The 21,707-nt window shown below is 40.9% G+C and overlaps 2 protein-coding genes and 1 non-coding gene across 3 annotated transcripts in view; all 3 read right to left on the reverse strand.

The window, feature by feature from the left end:
- Window positions 1-21,707, reverse strand: part of MORN2 (MORN repeat containing 2) — a 1,051,609-nt gene that overhangs the window by 274,600 nt on the left and 755,302 nt on the right. The gene's annotated exons all lie outside the window — the stretch shown is intronic.
- The window catches only part of GEMIN6 (gem nuclear organelle associated protein 6), a 470,738-nt gene that overhangs the window by 172,975 nt on the left and 276,056 nt on the right, over window positions 1-21,707 (reverse strand). The window lies entirely within an intron of this gene.
- On the reverse strand, window positions 9,123-9,229 carry LOC126934603 (U6 spliceosomal RNA). The gene has a single exon (XR_007719055.1). It is a non-coding gene; the product is annotated as a U6 spliceosomal RNA (small nuclear RNA).

Consider the following 21,707-nt stretch of genomic DNA (forward strand, 5'->3'; position numbering starts at 1 on the left):
TTCTCAGTTAAAAAAAAAAAAAACTCATTAAATTTGTAGGTAGTACCTTAGTGATAGTGCTGATAGGAGGTGAACTAAGTTCAAGAATGTCTGTTGCATCCATTACTTGTGCTTTTTTAAAAAAACAGTGATTTTACACTTATACGGGGCCATTTTGACCTGGCTACATCAAAATGTCTGCTTAAAAATGTCCTGCTTCAAACTTACGTTGTATTTGGTCTTGCAAACACATCCTATCCTGACCACCTCACTCCCCGCTCCTTAAAACTAGACCCTAAAAAACACAGGAGCATTTGCCCGTGGCACAGGTCAGGAAGAATCCACAACCAACCATGACAATATGCTTTTTACACATAGTAGGAGCAGAGGTAAAGCCTATGCAAATTATTTTTCTTCATCAAATCTTTTAGATGTAATTTAAAAATTCTAGACTTTCAACTATCTGTAGGTGATTGGTAATAACCATTTTGCTGGCTGCACAGTGTGAAAATACTATAGCATATAATGAGAAGTAGGGGACAATTCTATCTTTTGTGGTCAAGGCCCTCACATGTCAGACATGTTGTGGTTTTCTTCTGCAAAAGAAGCGGGAGGTGGAATAGGGAAGTAAGGAGAAAAGGGAAATGACCGAAGAGATTCAGTCATTCATTAAAGAAATACTCATTGAGCCCTACTGTATTCCAGCAATATTCCAGGCACTGTTAATAGAAGCAAAACAAAGATCTCTACATTTGGAATTCTAACTGGAATAAGGTTATACTGGACATGAGTATGGGAACTGTTGGCGCATAGTGATGTGTAATGTTCTCATTTGAGTCTACAGTATACTTCTTATAGCTATCTTGGAACATACCATCGATATTAAATGCAAATATTCACCTGTGAGAATTCTTACAGCAATTGTAGTGGTGCTGTTCTTGATGCCATTGGTGAGCCAACATTTACCATATACAGGAAGGTATGTAGAAACCCAAAACTGAAATTACAGGTGGGAAATATGGCTGGAAAATGTTATGGAAATGCCATATATATATATTTTTTCAATTTTGTGAACATTTGTTAATTTCTAAAGTTAAGTTCTCTCTCCTTTTAAAATATGTCCCTTCTTCCCCCCCCCCAACTTTTATTCCAGTTTTAGGGGGTACATGTGCAGGTTTTATACATGGGTAAACTACGTGTCACAGGGGTTTGGTGTACAGATTATTTTCTCACCCAAGTAATAAGCATAGTACTCAACAGGTAGTTTTTTGATCTTCACCCTCCTCCCACTCTTCACCCTTGAGTAGGCTCCAGTGTCTGTTGTTCCTTTATTTGAGTTCATGTATACTTTTTTTTGTTTGTTTTTTTTTTGAGACGGAGTCTCGCTCTGTCGCCCAGGCTGGAGTGCAGTGGCCAGATCTCAGCTCACTGTAAGCTCCGCCTCCCGGGTTCATGCCATTCTCCTGCCTCAGCCTCCGGAGTAGCTGGGACTCCAGGCACCCGCCACCTCGCCCGGCTAGTTTTTTGTATTTTTTAGTAGAGACGGGATTTCACCGTGTTAGCCAGGCTGGTCTCGATCTCCTGACCTTGTGATCCGCCCGTCTCGACCTCCCAAAGTGCTGGGATTACAGGCTTGAGCCACCGCGCCCGGCCAAGTCCATGTATACTTAATGTTTAACTCCCACTTATAAGTGAAAACATTCAGTATTTGGTTTTCTGTTCCTGAGTTAATTTGCTTAGGATAATGGTCTCCAGCTCCATCCATGTTGCTGTAAAAGAGATGATTTCATTCTTTTTACGGCTGCATAGTATTCCAGGGTGTGTATTACCACGTTTTCTTTAACCAGTCCACCATTAATGGGCATCTAGGTTGAATTCCATGTCTTTATAACCTCATATTTTTGTGGAACTGTGGCTTCTTCCTGGTCTTTGTTACAGGAAAGACATTTAAGTGATGTCAGCTATAAAAAGGCTAAACTCTAGTCATCTGAAAGATAAAACACCAGAATCTCTACCTTTAGTTTCATCAACATTTTCCAGGTCTTTCTTCTATGTCACCACCTAAAAATCATTTATGATCTTATGTAAGTATAAATTCCAGAGAACTACAATTTGTTTTGAAGACTGTGATAGACGCTGCTAGTTACCTGCTTAGTGACCATTTCCCTCTTCTTTCTTGTTGAGATAATCCTAATTTTATTAGGGCAGCAATGGCATTTCCGGGTATAGATATGAACTTTCCCAGCCGAATCGGGGGCCACATGACATGCTTCTGACCAATAAGATGATACAATAAAGACAGTATAGTTGGTACTATCTTTACCTCCTTTTTTCCGTCTGTGGCCTTGAACAATATATATGTGATTCCTGAAACTGCAACAGCTATCTTGGACCCTGAAGAAAAGAGTGGAAAATTACAGAGGTGCCATTTCTGCCATGATTGAGATATTGAACGAATGCCTGCAGCTGCCACCTCCAACTTCTTGTTATGTCACAAAAATAAACGGCTGTTTGTTTAAGCCATTGAAGTCTGGTTTTCTATTACTTGTAGTTGAATGTTATCCTTGGCGATATGAGACTGTAGCCATAGCAGCACTAACTCTGTTGATCAAACAGCTTCACAAACAGTGATTGTAACTTGACTTTACTCTTTTCAGGGTCAAGAACTCTCTGGTTTCTAACATCTGAATTCCATTTTTCTCTGTTTGTTTTGGTATTTGTCTTTCATGTTGCAGACTTTTTTGAAATGTCTGGGATCCTTGGCTGGCTATTATTTTTAAGAGTGCCTCCTAAAAAGTCTCTTTGGAAACTCTGGGTGCATTGGCAACGTGTGTTGCCTAAAGGGCTTTTCTGTAGGATGATTATATGGTGAACCAGCTTTATTATTGCAGAACCCTGTAATGTCAGAGCCTGAAGGCCTTTTTTCTGGGACTATCCAGTTTCTCCAGAGGATTGATTAGGTTTGGTGGTGGGGGGGCATGGGGTGGGGGTAGGTACATGCTTGGTTGCTGGCATTTTGGGAGCAGGAAAGGGATATGCCTGACATGTTCACAGTTCAGTACATAGTCTCTTACATGAAACTCCAGTCTTTTCAGCTCTGTAACTCATTTTGTTCTGCATGTGGCTTAATCTTCAAGTTCAGAGACTGTTGGGTTAATCAGAGTATGAACCTCCGTTCTCTTTTTGGGTAGTGAGCAGACAGGGGTCTGGCTGCTGGAGAGTTGTTCAGGAGACTGGAAGTCCAACCACATGTAGCCCTCCAATCTTACTAATTTTGGAGTCACAGCTTCACTTCTACCTTCTGTGGTTCTTGCTGCCTGCAAGCACTGAGACTGTTTATAGCTCATTACTCATTGAAGTTCCCCTCCAAGATGCTTAGATTTCCACTTCCTCTGTCCTATTAAGTAATTTTTACTTCTCCATTCACTTTCTATCTTCCCTAAGTTTGTTGAACATTTTTTTTTTTTTTTTTTTTTTTTTTTTGAGACAGAGTCTCGCTCTGTCGCCCAGGCTAGAGTGCAGTGGCCCGATCTCAGCTCACTGCAAGCTCCGCCTCCTGGGTTTACGCCATTCTCCTGCCTCAGCCTCCCAAGTAGCTGGGACTACAGGTGCCCGCCACCTCGCCCGGCTAGTTTTTTTTTTTTTTTGTATTTTTTTTTTAGTAGAGATGGGGTTTCACCGTGTTAGCTAGGATGGTCTCGATCTCCTGACCTCGTGATCCGCCCGTCTCGGCCTCCCAAAGTGCTGGGATTACAGGCTTGAGCCACCGAGCTCGGCCTTGTTGAACATTCTTTGTTCTTGTTTCCTTTTCCAACTTGTTGCTGGGGGCTAAAACCTCTTTTCTGTGTATTCCTTTACTATTGTGTCACTGGTGTTTGGGAGGAGGCACAGAAGTGTCGTCACTCTACCATGCTTTCCTTCCTTTTTGTAGTTAACTTTATTTTGAATCCCAGAATGTATGGTAATGAGCATTTGTCCTAGTCTGTTTTATGTTGCTATAATGGAATATCACAGACTAGGTAATTTATAAAGAAAATGAATTTATTTCTTACAGTTCTGAAGGCTGAGAAGTCCAATGTTGAGGGGTCTGCATCTTGGGAGGGCCTTCTTGCTGTGTCATCACCATGGAGAAAGGCAAGAGAGCACACAGGACAGATAGGACAGGGGCCAAACTTATCTATTTGTTAGGGGCCCACTCCTAAGATAACATTATTTTCAGGGCCTAATCATACCTTAAAGACTCCACCTCTTAATACTGTTACAATGGCAATTAAGTTTCCAACACATGAATATTGGGAGACAGATTCAAACCATAGTAGCATCCCAATAGTTGGCTGTAGGAATGAAAACCCTGAGAAGAACTGAATAGTTCAGCAGATTGTGGCAGGAGCTCAAATCACTTATTGGTGAAAGAAATCCTACCCAAACAGGTAGGATTCCAAAAGAGGAATTCCAAAAGAGGAATTTATTGGTTCACTAAAGTGGGTGGCTCAAGTTGAATGGACAATTTTGATCTAAAGGAGAAATTCAGAGAGTGAATCTATTATGTGGGAGGAAGAAAAGCTCCTTAGGTTAGTTAGTAGAAGTAAAATGAGTTAAATCAGTAAATTCAGGGCAAAGTGAACCTGTCAGCCAGAAGTTTTAGAAAGGGAGAGAAGGCAAGGACACAAATTGGCAGAAATTGCAGAATGTTTATGTGAAAACAAATGCAAAGGGAGCCAGGAATCCATGGGAATTTCACCTGGTATGATTGTGGTTGCTGCTTTGCTCCCCTTCCAGTTCTGACAATAGAACACCCTCTTTATGATAATGACAAAGACCACATTGAATAAAGTAAACAATTAGGGGCAAAACTATAGGTGGTCTAGCTAACTGAACCTTGGGGGACTATCTGGAGTGGAGCTTTGAAAGTGATTTGTACCACTGATAAAAGTATAATATTGGCTGAGTGCACCATGCCTCATGCCTATAATCCCAGCACTTTGGAAGGCTGAGATGGGCGGATTGCATGAGCTCAGGAGTTTGAGACCAGCCTGGGCAACATGACGAAACCCTGTCTCTACAAAAAAACACAAAAAAATTAGCCAGGCAAGGTGGTGTGCACCTGTAGTTCCAGCTATTTGGCGGGCTGAGGTGGGAGGATCACTTGCGCCCAGGAGGTGGAGGCTGCAGTGAGCCGAGATCGTGCCCCATCTCAAAATAAAGTAAAATAAAATAATATAAAATAATATCAGAAGGAAAATAGTGTATGTTACATAAAAAGGTTTAGTTAGACTCTGCAGGCTTGGGAGTGATTGTAGGTAGTTCCAACTGTTGTCTCTTGCCCTGACTTTGGTCAAAGTTAACAAAGACAGTGAATCGTGTGCTTGTGTATTCTTGTTGTCCCACCACTTGTTTTGTTGGCACCATTGCCTGGAAGAAACCCCAGGAACCCAGAACTGGGAAATGCTGGGAATCTCTACTCCTGATGACCTTGGGAAACTGTCTGGATTGGAGCAATGAAGCCTACTGTACCTGAATGGGTGGTATGAGAAAAAAAAGAGTCAATGTGGAACCAGCTTCAGACATAACTGGGATCCAGGGGCTCAAAGGATGTCTTTAGGGCTGTTTTTCTATCTCTTAGCTCTGCTTACCTCTTGCAGCTTCATTCTGACCTTCTCCAATCCCAGGCTCCTATGTTCTTAGCTTAGTAAATCTGGTAAAAAGAGCCAGTCTTTCCCAGTAGCTCTGACAAAAAGCTCCTGGGGTTGATTCTGATACGTTCTACTTGGTCACATATATCTCTCTGGAATAACCAAGCAGACTAGGGAAATGGGGAACTCTGGTTGGCTTGGTCGGGTCACTTGCCCACTCCTGTGATGATGGCTGTGTAGCCCCGAGTGAGAGTTCAGTTCCACTTGAGACACATGGATCGGGTTCCTTACAGGAAATGAGAGTTCTATCATAAGGAGGAAACCGGCTATTAAAAATGAGAGCTGTCTGTTACAGGTTCTCTTACCACTGATGGATTAGAATCTTGCCCTTGTGTGCCGGCTAGCATAGCCCCAACACAGATCACCTCATTCAATATAAAACATTCTAAACTTTCAGAATGGACACAGAACTGATTTGTTCTATGTCGCTTTAAGTGAACTTTAATTCGGAGTCATGATCATAGTACCTGCAGAAGTGATGCTATTACACTGTTACTTCTTAGGCTTCATAATATGAACTTGACAATCTGGTAACTGTGACCATGGCAGTGGCTAATGGTGGAGGAATACTTTTAGAGTTGGAGATGTGTCTCTATTGGCTTGCAGTGCCTAGCCTACTCTGAGCTAGCCTTCATCTCACTGTCCTTCATTATCAAAAGTTTTTGATCCACTTATTGGAATTTTTGTTCACTGAAAAAGAATTTAATGATGACTCCTTATGTAAATTATACTTAAAAATGGCTACCTATGAGAAAATAGAATTTGCTTCATATCTTATTTATAGTGAACTTTTATGAAATACTTATTTTTAAAGTGAGGGACACCTATGAAATGTAAAACCGGGAATTGGTGGGGTATTTTTTTTTGTAAATCAGATGTAGTCGGAATGTTCCCATACCTAGTCAACCCATGGAAACCAAAAAAATTCATAATAACACTAAATGCCTAGCTGAAAGGTTTCAATAACTTCCCCTCATAAAATCTGCACCAGTTAATTTGGGAGTTGTGAGTGAGCTTCCTATATGTCCTTAGGGACAAGTCTGCTTATGTTCCTGTGAAGGTCCAGTCTCCTGGCAGAAGTCCCTTGTACCAAATCTGTTGGATGGAGGTGCTGGCCCTGCTGATGGGGCCCTTCCTGTAATTTCTGATTTTCTGTTGCCCTGTCCTACACAGCACTTACTGGACTGCTTTGCTCCCACTGTGTAGAAATGAAGGCAATGCCCCCAGCCCACTCGTCCTTTATTACCTGGGTCTCAAACAGTGCTGTACATGCTGAATCTGACAATATGGCATGAGAAAGTTCCTTCATCTTCTAACACTGATCTTCATAAAGACCTAATTGGGTCCACGGGACCAAATGGGTTGGGGTAGAGTAAATGTGGAGGAGTGAGAGGCCATGTTTTTCTCTCCAGTCTCTTGAGATTCTTGCTTGTAGCCTTTTACCTTTTCTTTTCTTCCTCAGCCTCCAAATTCCCCAAGCCTCCAGGCATAGCTGTCTAAGTCAAGCATCAGATACCCCTGCGTTTATTTATGGAATCACACATATGCCTCAGAACAGGAGGGGGTGATTGTCAACCATCTACACCTGCCTCTCTGGCAAGGTTTAGGCACTGGGTTACCCACTTCTCAGATATATTGCTTTGTAGAATAATATCATTGAGACTTTCTAAAACAGTTTAAAATCAGCTGTTCTACTGGAGCAAGGAAGAGAATGGCTATTTGAATATTGACAATTTTATTCTTTCTCAACCCTACAGTGTTAGAGTAGCCTACACTCTTTGTTCTATATTACCTACTTATATTACTCAGCACATGTTCACAACTGAAGTTCTATTTCTTGGGCTCAAATTCACTAAATGAGAGAATGAACATTGTAGAACATTCTGCGAATGTTAGATGCTATAATCCTTAATACATTTTAAAAAATAAAATTGAGAATTGTCAAAATATTTTAAGTGACTTTCCCATTGACGCCAAACATACATTAAGTTCTTACTCAAATCCAGTGTTGGGTAGCAGTGATGGAATCATTCTGAATTCATTTTTTTCTTATACATAATTTCCTTAGAAATTCTTTCTGAATTTGAGCAAGCTCCAAGAAGCATTCTGTGGAATAAGAATTATGCTTAGTACTAATGAGTCATTCTGTCCTTCTCCATCTGAATCACATATCAGTTCTGGCCTTACGGGTTTTTAAAAAATGATTTTGCAATCCACTAAATAAAGTTTCCTTTGATGTCATTATAATGGGAGATTAAAATTATCGCTAATAATGAAACTGTATAATAACTTTTAAAGATTAAAACTCCTTAGAAGAGTTTGTGACTCATAACAGTATTCAATTTTAACCTTTAGTATTTTTATTGCAAAAGTATTAAAGAGGATGTTTAAAAACTTCAGTAACTTCATAATCCTATTAGAAATGCCTTTTAAAGTTTTCCAAATTTCCTCCCAGCTTTGTCCACATATGCATACATTTTTACATAGCTGTGGATCATAGAGTATAACACAAGATTCTCAACTCAGGGTGATTTTGCCACCTTGGGGGGAGTTGGGAATGTCTGGAGACATTTTTGATTGTCACTACTGAGGATGGGTGGCGCTAGTGGCATCCAGCGGGTAGGGGCCAAGAATGCTGCTAAACATTCTACAATGTACAGCTCCCTCTCAGCGAAGAATTAGCTGGACCAAAATGTCAATGGTGCCAAGGTTGGGAAGCCCTGGTACACACAGTCAGACTTTTAAAAATTAGACTTTTCAGGCCAGGCACGGTGGCTCACGCCTGTAATCCCAGCACTATGGGAGGCCGAGATGGGTGGATCATTTGAGGTCGGGAGTTCGAGACCAGCCTGACCAACATAGTAAAACCCTGTCTCTACTTAAAAAAAAGCAAAATTAGCTGAGCGTGGTGGTGCATGCCTGTATCCCAGCTACTTGGGAGGCTGAGGCAGGAGAATCACTTGAACCCAGGAGGTGGAGGGTGCAGTGAGCCAAGATCGTGGTGCCACTGCACTCCATCCTGGGCAACAAGAGCAAAACTCCGTCTCAAAAAAAAAAAAAGAAGAAAAATTAGACTTTTCAAAACTTTACATTAAATAATAAATTGTTTTTTATTGTCACAAGAGTCTTATAATTACCGCTCAGTATATCTAGTTGACAATTATGATTTGTCTAACGATTTCTTGACTCTTAGATGTCATAGATAATATTGTGAACGTCTCTACACATATGACTTCTTTTTTTTTATTATTATACTTTAAGTTCTAGGGTACATGTGCACAACGTGCAGGTTTGTTACATATGTATACATGTGCCATGTTGGTGTGCTGCACCCATTAACTCGTCATTTACATTAGGTATATCTCCTAATGCTATCCCTCTCCGCTCCCCACTCCCCACAATAGGCCCTGGTGTGTGATGTTCCCCTTCCTGTGTCCAGGTGATCTCATTAAAAATACGGAACGCTTCACGAATTTGCGTGTCATCCTTGCGCAGGGGCCATACTAATCTTCTCTGTATCGTTCCAATTTTAGTATATGTGCTGCCGAAGCGAGCGCCACATATGACTTCTATATTAGTTTGGACTAAGCTTCAATTCTCCTGAGTAAAATTACTTTGACAAAGGATATTATCATTTTTATGGCTCTTATAGTTGGTATGGGGATCTTGCTAACTTTGGTAAAATGCATTTGTTATTAATAGTTTATCAGAGAGAGTTAAAGTCTGCCTTTGATTATAGCTTCTAATGCTATTGTTTCGTAAGTGGGAAGAATGGCACTGGGGGAGGATTCTAGCTCGTGGTTTTAGCTTTTGAGTAATGACATCATTTCATGTTACAGGGAGGATATCTCTTTACCCTCATTTGTGTTATCCACTGTGTTTGAAATCTCACATAAGTCTGTGGAGGAAAAAAGATATAACCATCTGCCTTAGCCGTCTTTAAGATATGAGTACTTGGAATGGACACAGAGGGGGTTGGGACTGTGTCTTATTTATTCTTTTATTAGGGCCTACGACAGGGTCAGGTTGAAATGTTTATCATAAATGTTTGTTGAACGTAGGAGTGGTAACACATGAAGTGACTAACTGAATGTAACTGTCTTTACTGGGGCAGATGACAGCAGAGGAAGCCGTGTGTTCCCATACAATTATTATGTTTTGTGGCAATGTTGTAGGACCCACAGGGTTGTATGCCTGATCCACAGTAACAGACCAGTTACACTGAGACAGCAAGGTTTGCAGCAGAGGGCGCCGAGTGAGGAGATGGGAGGAGAACTTCGAATCCTTTCTTCCCAGGAGTTCTGGGCTGGGGCTTTTAAGATGATCATGGAGGCTGAGGGGCTGGAAAACTGGAGTTTTTGATTGGTCAGTGTAAGGGGAATAAAATAATCAGGATGTAAAAACTGCATTCCTTGGTGAGTGAGATCCTGGGGGTTCCTTCAGACCAGCTGATGTCAGTAATGTTGTTGATATGTGGGACCAGAAAGAATATCTCAAACATAAAGCTAAACATTTTATAATGTTCCAGTTGTTATCTATTGAGGAGTTAAGGGGAACTAAAATCTTATAACAGGTTCTATGTGATTCTGAGGCAACAGGCACCAAGCAACCATGAGGAAGCAGACAGAGAGCAGCTGGCCTCATGATTAACGCTGAATGCGCTGTGAGCTTGGTTTATTTTCGTTTCTACCCCTCCCTCCTTCCCTGACTAATTTTATAAAGTTTATAGGGATGGTTTCAGGAACACATGAATGTCGTCGTGTTTCGATTGGTTCTTATAGTCATCATTATACTTAGTGATTTAAAGACTGTTGCTTTTGCTACCAGACTCTGCTAGAAATATTTGCTAACATTGGTGGTGGAAGCCAAGATATCAAAAGTCTGGGCCAGGCACGGTGGCTTATGCCTGTAATCCCAGCACTTTGGGAGGCCGAGGTGGATGGATCACCTGAGGTCAGGAGTTCAAGACCAGACTGGCCAACATAGTGAAACCCTGCCTCTACTAAAATACAAAAATTAGCCATGCATGGTGTTAGGCACCTGTAATCCCAGCTACTCAGGAGGCTGAGGCAAGAGAATCACTTGAATCTGGGAGGTGGAGGTTGCAGTGAGCCAAGATAGTGCCACTGCACTCCAGCCTGGGTGAGAGAGCGAGACTCTGTCTCAAAAAACAAAACAAAACAAAAAAAGTCTGGGGACAAATACATGGCTCTTTTTCTCAGCCAGGATGAAAAAAACATTCCCTACGAATATAACATTGTTTTTTGTTTAATTTGTATTTTTAGAAGAGACGGGGTTTTACCATGTTAGCCAGGATGGTCTTGATCGCCTGACCTCCACTGGCCTCAGCCTCCCAAAGTGTTGGGACTACAGGCATGAGCCACCGAGTCCGGCCCTGTTTTTTGTTTAACAGCGATACAAAGACATTAACAAATTAAGGAATTGATGGATTTTTAAAAACCAGAAAATAGGCCGGGCGGGGTGGTTCACCCCTGTAATCCCAGCACTTTGGGAGGCTGAGGCAAGTGGATCACCTTAGGTCGGGAGTTCAAGACCAGCCTGACCAACATGGCGAAACCCTGTCTCTACTAAAAATACAAAAAATTAGCTGGGCATGTCAGCTGTAATCCCAGGCGCCTGTAATCCCAGCTACTTGGGAGGCTAAGGCGGGAGAATTGCTTGAACCCTGGAGGTGGAGGTTGCAGTGAGCTGAGATCGCACCATTGCACTCCAGCCTGGGTAACAGCAAGACTCTGTTTCAAAAAAAACTAACAAACAAAAAACAGAGAGTAAGTGTATGTAGCACAAAACTTGGGGGAAAAAAAGAGAATAAATGTATGTAGCACAAAACTTGAAAAGTGTAAAAGAATACAGTCTAGAGAAAACAAAGCTGTAGTTTCCAGCAATCCATCTAGTTCCCCCATCTGCAGACTTACCAGAGATATGTTAGGTATTGGCTAAAGATGGCCATATCAGCAAATCCCAAAATAAGGTACACAAGCATAATAGAAGTTTGTCTTTCTCAGATAACAGTCTGGAAATGTGAGGTCCAGGCTGGGGTGGCTCTTCTCAGTAAAAATCCTCCAGGTACCCTGTGCCTTCCATCTTGCTTCTCTGCCATCCCTTATATGTTGTGCATGTTGGAAACTAACTCATTGCCACCTCTGTACTCCTGCACGTGGGAAGGAGAAAGAGAGGATGTGGAGGGCAAACAACATTTTTGAAGCAAGTGATACAGAAGATGTACCTATCATTTCTGTTCCTATTCCATTAGCAAGAACTTTGTCACATGACCACACCTAGATGCAAGGAAGGCTGGGAGATGTAGCCTCTGTGCGGTCAAATGCCCAGCTGAAAACTCTATTACTGCAGAAGAAGGCTGGTGGGGTAGGGGGTTGGGGCATGAGGGAACTGATTTTGTAGTTGTGGGTGTCTAAGAAAGAGAAACAATTCTTTGACAATGTGTCAAGGATGTCACTGGGATTATGAATCATTGAATCTGCCCCAGTATTGAACTGTGATGCCTGGCATGTCACAGCTGCCTCCAAAGAGATCTCTCCCAAATGCCAGGAAGTAAATAAATAGCAATAGATAGAGGCCTGATGCTCCAATCCGTTTAATTTCTAGATCATTTGTCTATTTGACCCATTGTTCTCTTTTTTATATTTGAATCTCAAAGATTAGGGTCTGATAATCTGGAGGTCCCTAGGCAATCATCCTTCTCCACTACAAGACTGGGCAGAGGTAATGTTTTAAAGTTGTGAAGTACATGACTTTTTTTTTTTTTTTTTTTTTTTTTTTTTTTGGTGATTTCAGCTTTCTTCACTCATTTTTCTTCTTCTGGCGTCTTCCTTCCCCGGGAAGGGCATCGCACCACACAGGGCCCTTGTGGTGCCCCAACCATTCAGAATGCCACACCACAGTGCACATAGGATCCCTCAACACATAAGGCTGTGGCTACAGAATTCTCTCTCTTCTTTTCTCACCCAATAATTATTTCCCTCTAGTGCCCCACCACTAGCTGGATGATGGGGTGGAAATGCTGCTGCTTGTGAAAATAACTCAATCTGACTAGGTAGAAATATTTTGCCTTCCCTAGTTTAAAAGGACTTGAGTTTTGTCTTACTGTCTACAGGACCAAAAACAAAAATTATAGGCTCATTGGTGGTTCATGCCTGTAATCCCAGCACTTTGGGAGGCTGAGGCCGGCGGATTGCCTGAGGCAACCAGGAGGCTGAGGCAGGAGAATTGCTTGAACCTGGGAGACAGAGGTTGCAGTGAGCCGAGATCAGGCCACTGCACTCCAGCCTGGGTGACAGAGCGAGACTCTGTCTCAAAGAAACAAAAACAAAAAACACCAAAAATTACGTCTAAGTTGCAGATATACACATTAGTATTCATGCAGAAGCATTTCCAAGAATCATGTTTTGTACATTTCACTTATTTTTCTGTAAAAAACATTGCACTATGGAAACAATTAAGCAGATTAGCTTTGTCTCTTCTCCCTTCCTGTGGTCATTTTGGTGCCAGTTGCAGAATAGCTGAAGCCATCTTAGAGACTTTGCTTTCAGACTGAGATAAAATGGTGTATTAGTACTTTCTTCTTTGCACTGAAATCTTTTTTTTTTTTTTTGTAGAAAAAAAGAAAAAAACAAAAACACAGGCTTGAGCCACCGCGCCCGGCCTGCACTGAAATCTTATAATAAATCCTTATAACAAGAGTTGATTTGGTAATATGTTAGTTGATTATTGCTATCTTTAGTTCTCTTAATTTGTTGCAAGAATCTTTTTTTTCAATTTTTGCTACTAACAAAAGATTCTAAAAAGAGCACACATGTTGGCCAATTGGCCCAGACTCCTACAGAGACTAGTAAGTCAAATATTGCATCTCTAGACTCTCTTGCACCTATTATTACTTAAGTTTCAACAATCAGAGCCTCTGTAAGATCTGGAAGGCTGTTTCTGCTGCTAGGTTTGGCTTTGGACGCATTATTTTTTCTTCTGTAACAATGGTTCTGGAGGTTCCAGGGTTCACTTATTAGTTTCCTGAATATCAGGAAACATGGGGCGGTGCATCTACTTTGCCAGTGCAGATTATAGTTGGTATGGTGTGATTCTGGAGCTGGCCATGGAAGTGGCAGCTTCCTGATTGTGATGGCTTCCAGAGTGTGGTATGGTGGCGTAGTGCTGGAGCAGTCAGCTTCACAATGAACAACAGCACAGCTCTTCTGGTTCCCCAGTTCTGAGTTATGGTTTTGTGAGTCACTCCTTTAGTAGTTTCAATTCTTTAAGTGCTTTAATACTTCTAGCTTAAACTAACCAGACTGGCTTCTGTTCTTTGCAACTGAACTTTGACTGATAATAGTCTGCTCTATTTGTTTTCAGGATCACTCATGTATTCATTGATCTTTTAGCAAATATTGATTGAGGGCCTTCTTATAAATAGTTGGTGAGATAAATTTTTCTTCAGAGGTATAAAACAATAGTTTTAGTTTACACACATTATAGGTTGCTTAAAAATTACATTTCTAGGGCCAGGCATGGTGGCTTACTTCTGTAATCTGAGCACTTTGGGAGGCAGAGGTGGGAAGATCACTTGAGATCAGGAGTTCAAGACCAGCCTGGCCACCATAGTGAAACTCTGTCTCTACTAAAAATACAAATATTAGCTGGGTGTGGTGGAGGGTGCCTGTAGTCCCAGCTACTCAGTAGGCTGAGGCATGAAAATCACTTGAACCCAGGAGGTGGAGTTTGCAGTGAGCCAAGATTGTGCCACTGCACTGGAGCCTGGGCAATGGAGCAAGACTCAGTCTTTAAAAAAAAAAAAAAAAAGTTATATTTCTAGGAAAGTGTTTCCATCTAAATAAGGCAGAAAAATTAAAAGTTCCAATTCCAATGTACTTACCATAGATAGTTCATATGTCCTTATTGGTATAGTGAAAAGAAGATGGGAATTTAGAGACAAAAGATTAGTCTTTTTGAACTTCACCTGCCAAATGGAGACAGTAAGGACCTTCCCTGTTAGCTTATACAGTTTCTGTGAGAATCAAATTAAGCAATGTATGTGATACTGCTTTGTACATAGTAAAGTGCTATACAGTGCTGGTTATTTATTTGTAGTTAGTAATAATAGTAACTTTATTCTATAAAGTTTTTTACATTAGATGGTTATAATAGCACATTCACATAAAACTATTTTTTGTCTAATTCCTCAATTAAGGGCAAATTCTTATTTTTTAAAGTTTTATTTTATTTTAATTTTAAGCTCTGGGATACATGTGCAGGATGTGCAGGTTTGTTACGTCGGCAAACATGTGGCATGGTGGTTTGCTGCACCCATCAACCCATCACCTAGGCATTAAGCACCACATGCATTAGCTATTTATCCTGATGCTCTCCCTTCTCCTGCCCAAATTCTGAGTTTTATATAATGATGTGCTTACAGGTAAATCAGAGAGTAATTACTCACTTTGTAAAGGAATTTCACTTTTGAAAATATTCACAATAGGAAAGTTTTTGTTAAAATGCATCTCTCACATTTATTACAATTGACTGATTTATAAATGTAAATGATATGCATTTTGGTACATCAAGTGCACAAAATGAACCATATCTATGCAGTTATTTGAAAAATGGAATTATATTTTAAAAATGATTTCATTTCAAATATGGGTGAGGAGCAGATCATATTATAGATCAGTCTTTTGAGACATCTTCATAGACATAATTTGCAAAGCTGACATGCTTTGTTTCATATGCTTCTTTTTCTTGTGGCAGAGAAAGAGAAGCTTAGTTTAGATCAACAAACATCTAGCCAGGCAATGTTCTAGGTGCTGAAGACACAAAGATGAATGAGATCAGTCCAGTCCAATCCTGTGCAATAAGGTAGTCATTTTTATGTGGCCATTGATCACTTAAAGTGTGGCTAGCATGACTGAGACATTGAATTTTACATTTTATTTAATTTTAATTTATTTAAATTTAAATAGCCACATGTGACCAGTGTCTACTATATTAGACAACACACATCTAGGCCAAACCTAGTAGCTGACTTGTGGTTACTGAAGAAAAGATGCATAGGTAAAAAGACTTTTTTTCCTGTTTAAAATAAAGGTGACTGATACAGTTTGGGCTGTGTCCCCACCCAAATCTCAACTTGAATTGTGTCTCCCAGAATTCCTATGTGTTGCGGGAGGGACCCAGGGGGAGGTAATTGAATCATAGGGGCCAGTTTTCCCTATTGTCTTTCTCCCTCATTTTTTTTTTTTTTTTTTTTTTTTTTGAGATGGAGTCTCACTTTGTCACCCAGGCTGTAGTGCAATGGTGTGATGCTGGCTTACTGCAACCTCTTGCTCCCAGGTTCAAGCAATTCTCCTGCCTCAGCCTCCCGAGTAGCTGGGATTACAGGTGCGGGCCACCATGCCCAGCTAATTTTGTATTTTTAGTAGAGACGGGGTTTCACCATGTTAGCCAGGCTGGTCTTGAACTCCCAACCTCAAGTGATCTGTCTGCCTCGGCCTCCCAAGATGCTGGGATTACAGGCAGGAGGCACCACGCCTGGCCGCATGCTATTCTTATGATGGTGAATAAGTCTCACGAGATCTGATGGGTTTATAAGGGGTTTCCATTTTTGCTTCTTCCTCATTTTCGTTTGCCACCACCAGGTAAGAAGTTCCTTTCACCTCCCACCATGATTCTGAGGCCTCACCAGCCACATGGAACTGTAAGTCCAATTAAACCTCCTTTCCTTCTCAGTCTCGGGTAGGTCTTTATTAGCAGTGTGAAAATGGACTAATACAGTGACCTATTAATTTTCTGGATTTAGGGGTGAAGGTAAGGAAAGTACTGCAATAGTTTCAGAAAGTAAATGGCAACAAGGGAAACAATGATACAATTCTGTTTAAAATATGTCCTATTGATTCAAATGTTCCCTAACATATTCCGAATGCAAAGATATTGCCCGCTTCAGAAAGCTGAAGGTAGGGAGGGTGAAAAAACTGGCTAACAAACCTACTTCATGTGTTATCTTTAGCATCCATTGTCCTTTTTATAGTGGTCTCAGTATCAAGGATCAGGGAAGGATGAGCGAATTAGTAAACTTGCTTACAAGGGAAACTTCTTTGATGGGGTGAGATGGGCCATTCTCAAGATATTTTTAATTTGCTCAAATTAAAAGAGACAGAAAAGAAGAGTTGGGAGCTTAAAATTGAATTATTTTTCTTTAGGAGAATCAAAACAATAGAATATTCTGTGAAGTAATTGGGAATGATCAGTAGCACTTTTTTGTCGTTAAGTATGAGCAATTATTTGTTAATTTTATCCATATTTTCATATGCAAGGTGAATTTCATTTGGCAAATTCTATTCACTCTCAACTGTGGACAGAAATGCTATCATTTTGTTCTTTATTAAATTATAATGTATTAACATTATTTTTTAAATGTCTAAAGCAATATCAAGTCACACAAGTCAGAGGGAAAAGTGAAAATAATTTAAATATTATTTCTAAGACTAAGGTCAAATGGCTGTAACCAATAACAAGAACCTGAATTGGCTGGGTGCGGTGGCTCACGCCTGTAATCCCAGCACTTTGGGAGGCTGAGGCAGGCAGATCACAAGGTCAGGAGATTGAGACCATCCTGGCTAACACCGTGAAACCCCGTCTCTTCTAAAAATACAAAAAATTAGCCGAGTTTGGTGGCGGGTGCCTGTAGTCCCAGCTACTCGGGAGGCTGAGACAGGAGAATGATGTGAACCTGGGAGGTGGAGCTTGCAGTGAGCTGAGTTCGCGCCACTGCACTCCAGCCTGGGCAACAGAGCAAGACTCCGTCTCAAAAAAAAAACCTGAATTTTACCTTTCATTATCTGGTATATGAGTGAGCACTTCTAAGGTTAATCTTTTATTTTTGCAGATTTATCATAGTTTTTTTAAAAGAGGTCAAACACTGTGGCAGCTGGATTCACAGAGCAGCTGTGCATGACGGTTCCTGATAGAGTAGACCACTGTGGTTACACTTGACTACATCTTGAGCTAATAGTGCTTGAGGCATTTCCTGCAGAGAGCATCCTCCTGGAACTGCGGCTTCTTTTGACCATAACTAAGCAAATATAGGTTGAATTAAAGGGGTTAGTTTCAGCAACAGTGCCACAGTGCTCTTTCTCAGTGATCTCTGTCAAACAAGTGGCATCGTCAGAAATAGCGCACTCTGGATTTAACAAAACTTCATAGAAACTAACTGATTTGTCTCTGAATAGCTGGATTTCATGTTAAGTATGTTTGTCTTAATCACAACACACCTCTATGGCTCTAATCCTTTGGAAGTGTGACTCACAATAAGATGTGCATGAAGATTTTACTGGACTTTTACAGGAGTTGAGGCAGGAAACAAAAGTTTTGCATATTCAATGAAATGGCAGCAATATTGGAAATTGAGTTTGGGTATGAGAAACTAATTTGCATCTTTAGTTATTCAAATAATGCATCCATCAGAAAATGGCGACACTTTTCACATAATTTCTGGGGTTTTCTACAGAAATTAAGTTTAAGGCTAGGTGCAGTGGCTTATGCCTGTAATTCTATCACTTTGGGAGGCCAAGGTGGGTGGATTGCATGAGGCCAGGAGTTTACAACCAGTCTGGCCGACATGGTGAAACCCCATCTCTACTAAAAGTACAAACATTAGCCAGAAGTGGTGGCACGCACCTGTAATCCCAGCTACTCGGGAGGCTGAGGCACAAGGATCAGGAGGCGGAGCTTGTAGTGAGCCTAGATTGTGCCACTGCACTCCAGCCTGGGTGACAGAGCAAGACCCTGTCTAAAAAAAAAAAGAAAAAAACAAGAAAAAAGAATTTAAAAATTAACACAAAACAGTGCATTATATTTGTAATTTCCTGTGGAAGTAAATTGAATTTCCTTATACAGATGCAAATGATGAAAGCTATATTCAGCCTTTCCCAGGATTATAGCTACATAAACCCAGGTATAAATTAGTGAATGAAGCCGAGTTCAGTGGCTCATGCCTGTGATCCCAACACTTTGGGAAGCTAAGGCAGGAGGATCTCTTGAGCCCAGGAGTTTGAGACCAGCCGTGAGACCCTCGTCTTTATAAAAAAAAAAAAATAGCTGGGTGCAGTGGTATGTGCCTGTGGTCCCAGCTACTTGGGAGGCTGGGGTGAGAGGATTGCTTGAGCCCAGGAGGTAGATGCTGCAGTTAGCTATGATTGTGCTACTGCACTCCACAGCCTGGGCAGCAGAGTGAGATCCTGTCTCAAATAAAGAAATAAATAAAAAGGAGAAATTAGTGAATGAATTAGCATCATTATATAGTAAGTGACTATAAATTAGATCTGTATGTCCATGGTAGTAAATAACACAATAATTAAATCATTGGTCTCCTGATGATGAGTACTGGCTCTGGAACCCGATTGCTGGGGTTCTGGTTCTAGCTTTTCAATTTATTAACTGCAGCTTTAGGGCAGGTTTACTTGTTTTCTTTTCTTTTCTGTTTCAACAGGGTTTCACTCCAACACCCAGGCTAGAGTGTAGTGGTGCAATCACGGCTCACTGCAGCCTGGACCTCCCTGGGCTCAGGCAATCCTCCCACCTCATCCTCCTGAATAGCTGGGATTACAGGCACGCACCACCACTCTAGGCTAATTTTTAAAATTTTTGTAGAAACAGGGTCTTGCCACATTGCCCAGGCTCGTCTCAAACTCCTGGGCTCAAGTGATCTGCCTGCCTCTGCCTCCCTCTGTGCCTGTCCTAAAACAGGTTTCTTAATCTCCCCTAGACTGTTTCTTTAATTGTATAATGGGAAGAGTAATAATAATGCCTCTGGTAGAAGGCATCTGTGAGAATTTATTGACAAAACCCTTTCAGTGGTTAGCACAGTGACTGACACTTTAAATGTGCTATTAATTATTGTATGCATATTATTACATATGGATGCTTGTAGCCTATCTCTTGGGTATAAGCCTTGTTTCCACAACTTGATTGCAAGCTTTGAGAGGGCAGGAACCCTCTCACATAGTCCTCTCATCACCTAGCACAGTGTCTTATAAATATAATAGGTCAGTAACAAGATTTAAAACTAAAGGGCAATTTGAGGCTAGATTGATTATAAAGGCCCTTGACTCTCAATTTCCCTAGGCCTGCCCCAAGCCTGTCTCCTACTCCAGTATAACCGGAGTCCCCTTTGAGCTGTGGCAATGGGAGCTCTTGGCTGCTGCCTACTCGACAGCAGCCAATTCAATCAAGCGTTCAGAAAATAGTCAAAGGTCTGAGACCATAATGCATCAGAGGTTCCAGACAGTCCTGGCATTTAGGAGCTGTTTCTGCTTTTCTTAGGTATTTCTGGCTACTGGGCAGTATGTAATTTGTCTCACCTAGGTGAAATCATGTAGAATATAATTTATGTCCTCCCTCTTTAGCTGTTCTCATGGCACGGTGATGAGTTAGCTAGTATTTTCCTTCTCAAAGGACCTACTATCACTGTTTGAACAACTCATCTGCAAGAAGCTCACATTTCACCCATGGTCAACGAACTGACTGAAGTCCTTTAAAAATGCTTTCTGAGTTTTACTTCTTCAATTTTTTTTTTTTTTTGTACTCAACTGGGCTATCACAAAAAGAACACAGTTTAATGCTGGTACATACTGGCTTCCACCTGCTGTTTGTGAACGCTGAGCACAGCAGCCCTAGGTTTGGCAAGGCTGGGTTTCCTTACCCATTGGTGTGAGAGTTGCATTGTAACATGGTATAATCCATAGGTTGAATGTAGGGCTTTGAGAGTTTAAAATATTTGCATCTTCACATGAAATATTTGGAAAGTTTGTATAAGGCCTAGTAAATCCAGTTGTGAGTGAATAAAATTTACCAAACTAAATTCACCTAGCATATGAAAATGTACACAAAACAAAATTAACAGGTAGTTGCTCATACTTAAAAGATATTTAGTGCTTCTCATCACTCTTGATTATTTCACATAATATTCTATTGTTTTCTTTCTCCGAAAAAATAATTGTTTTAAGCTCTCAGCTCTTCTGCCGCTTTTACTTTGAGCAAATTAAAAATATCTTGGGAATGGCCCATCTCACCTCATCAAAGAAGTTTCCTTTGTATCAAGTTTATTAATCCGCTCATCCTTTCCTGATCTTTGATACTGAGACAGCTATAAAAAGGACAATGGATGCTAAAGATAACACACGAAGTAGGTTTGTTAGACCTTTTTTTTGACCCTTGGTATCTTCAGCTTTCTGAAGGCCAGGTAGTGTCTGCATTCTGAACATGTTAGGGGACATATGAATCCATAGGACATATTTTAAGCAGAATTGTATCGTTTCCCTTGCTGCTATTTTACTTTCCCAAACCATTGCAGAGCTTTTTGCCAATGACATTTTCTCATCTGCAGCCAGCTCTGCGGCTACCTTTTGCTATTTCTTCTGTCGACTTCCATTTTAATTTAAAAAATAAATTTATAATTTTTTTAGTTCTGTTTTGTCAATGTATACCTGCAGCCGCACATACATTTGATTATAGCTGCATAATATGGAAAATCTTGCAATTGGATTCCAAAATGATAGGCGGTGTAATTTACAACGTACAAAAAGTGTTACATTAAAGCACTCTCAGCAATAAATAAAAATAGCTTTTTTGGAGGAGGAAATAACTTTGGAGAGAACTAGGCTGGAGGAAGCAATCTACACTGTTAGGAAAGGAACAGCCACATCTGGGGAAGCATCTGAGGGACAAGGACAACAGAAACACAAGAGGATCTTGATCTCAGCTAATCCTCCAAGAGGCACCTGACAGTGGGCAGTTAGGTTACCTTGATTTGCCAGTTTCTCTCCTGAAAGATACACTGGACCTTTATTTCCCAAGGACTACTCATTCAGCATTGTTGAGTACCTAAACTGTGCTGGAGATTGCACAGGAACTGGGCTTGTGAAAATGAAAATTGCACACAGTTCCTGTCTTCAGGTGCTCCCAGAGTTTTTAAAACAGAACACCTTAAGAGGGAGTTATAAGGGGCCCTGT

This window comes from Macaca thibetana, chromosome 13 (assembly GCF_024542745.1).
Source record: "Macaca thibetana thibetana isolate TM-01 chromosome 13, ASM2454274v1, whole genome shotgun sequence".
NCBI lineage: Eukaryota > Metazoa > Chordata > Mammalia > Primates > Cercopithecidae > Macaca > Macaca thibetana.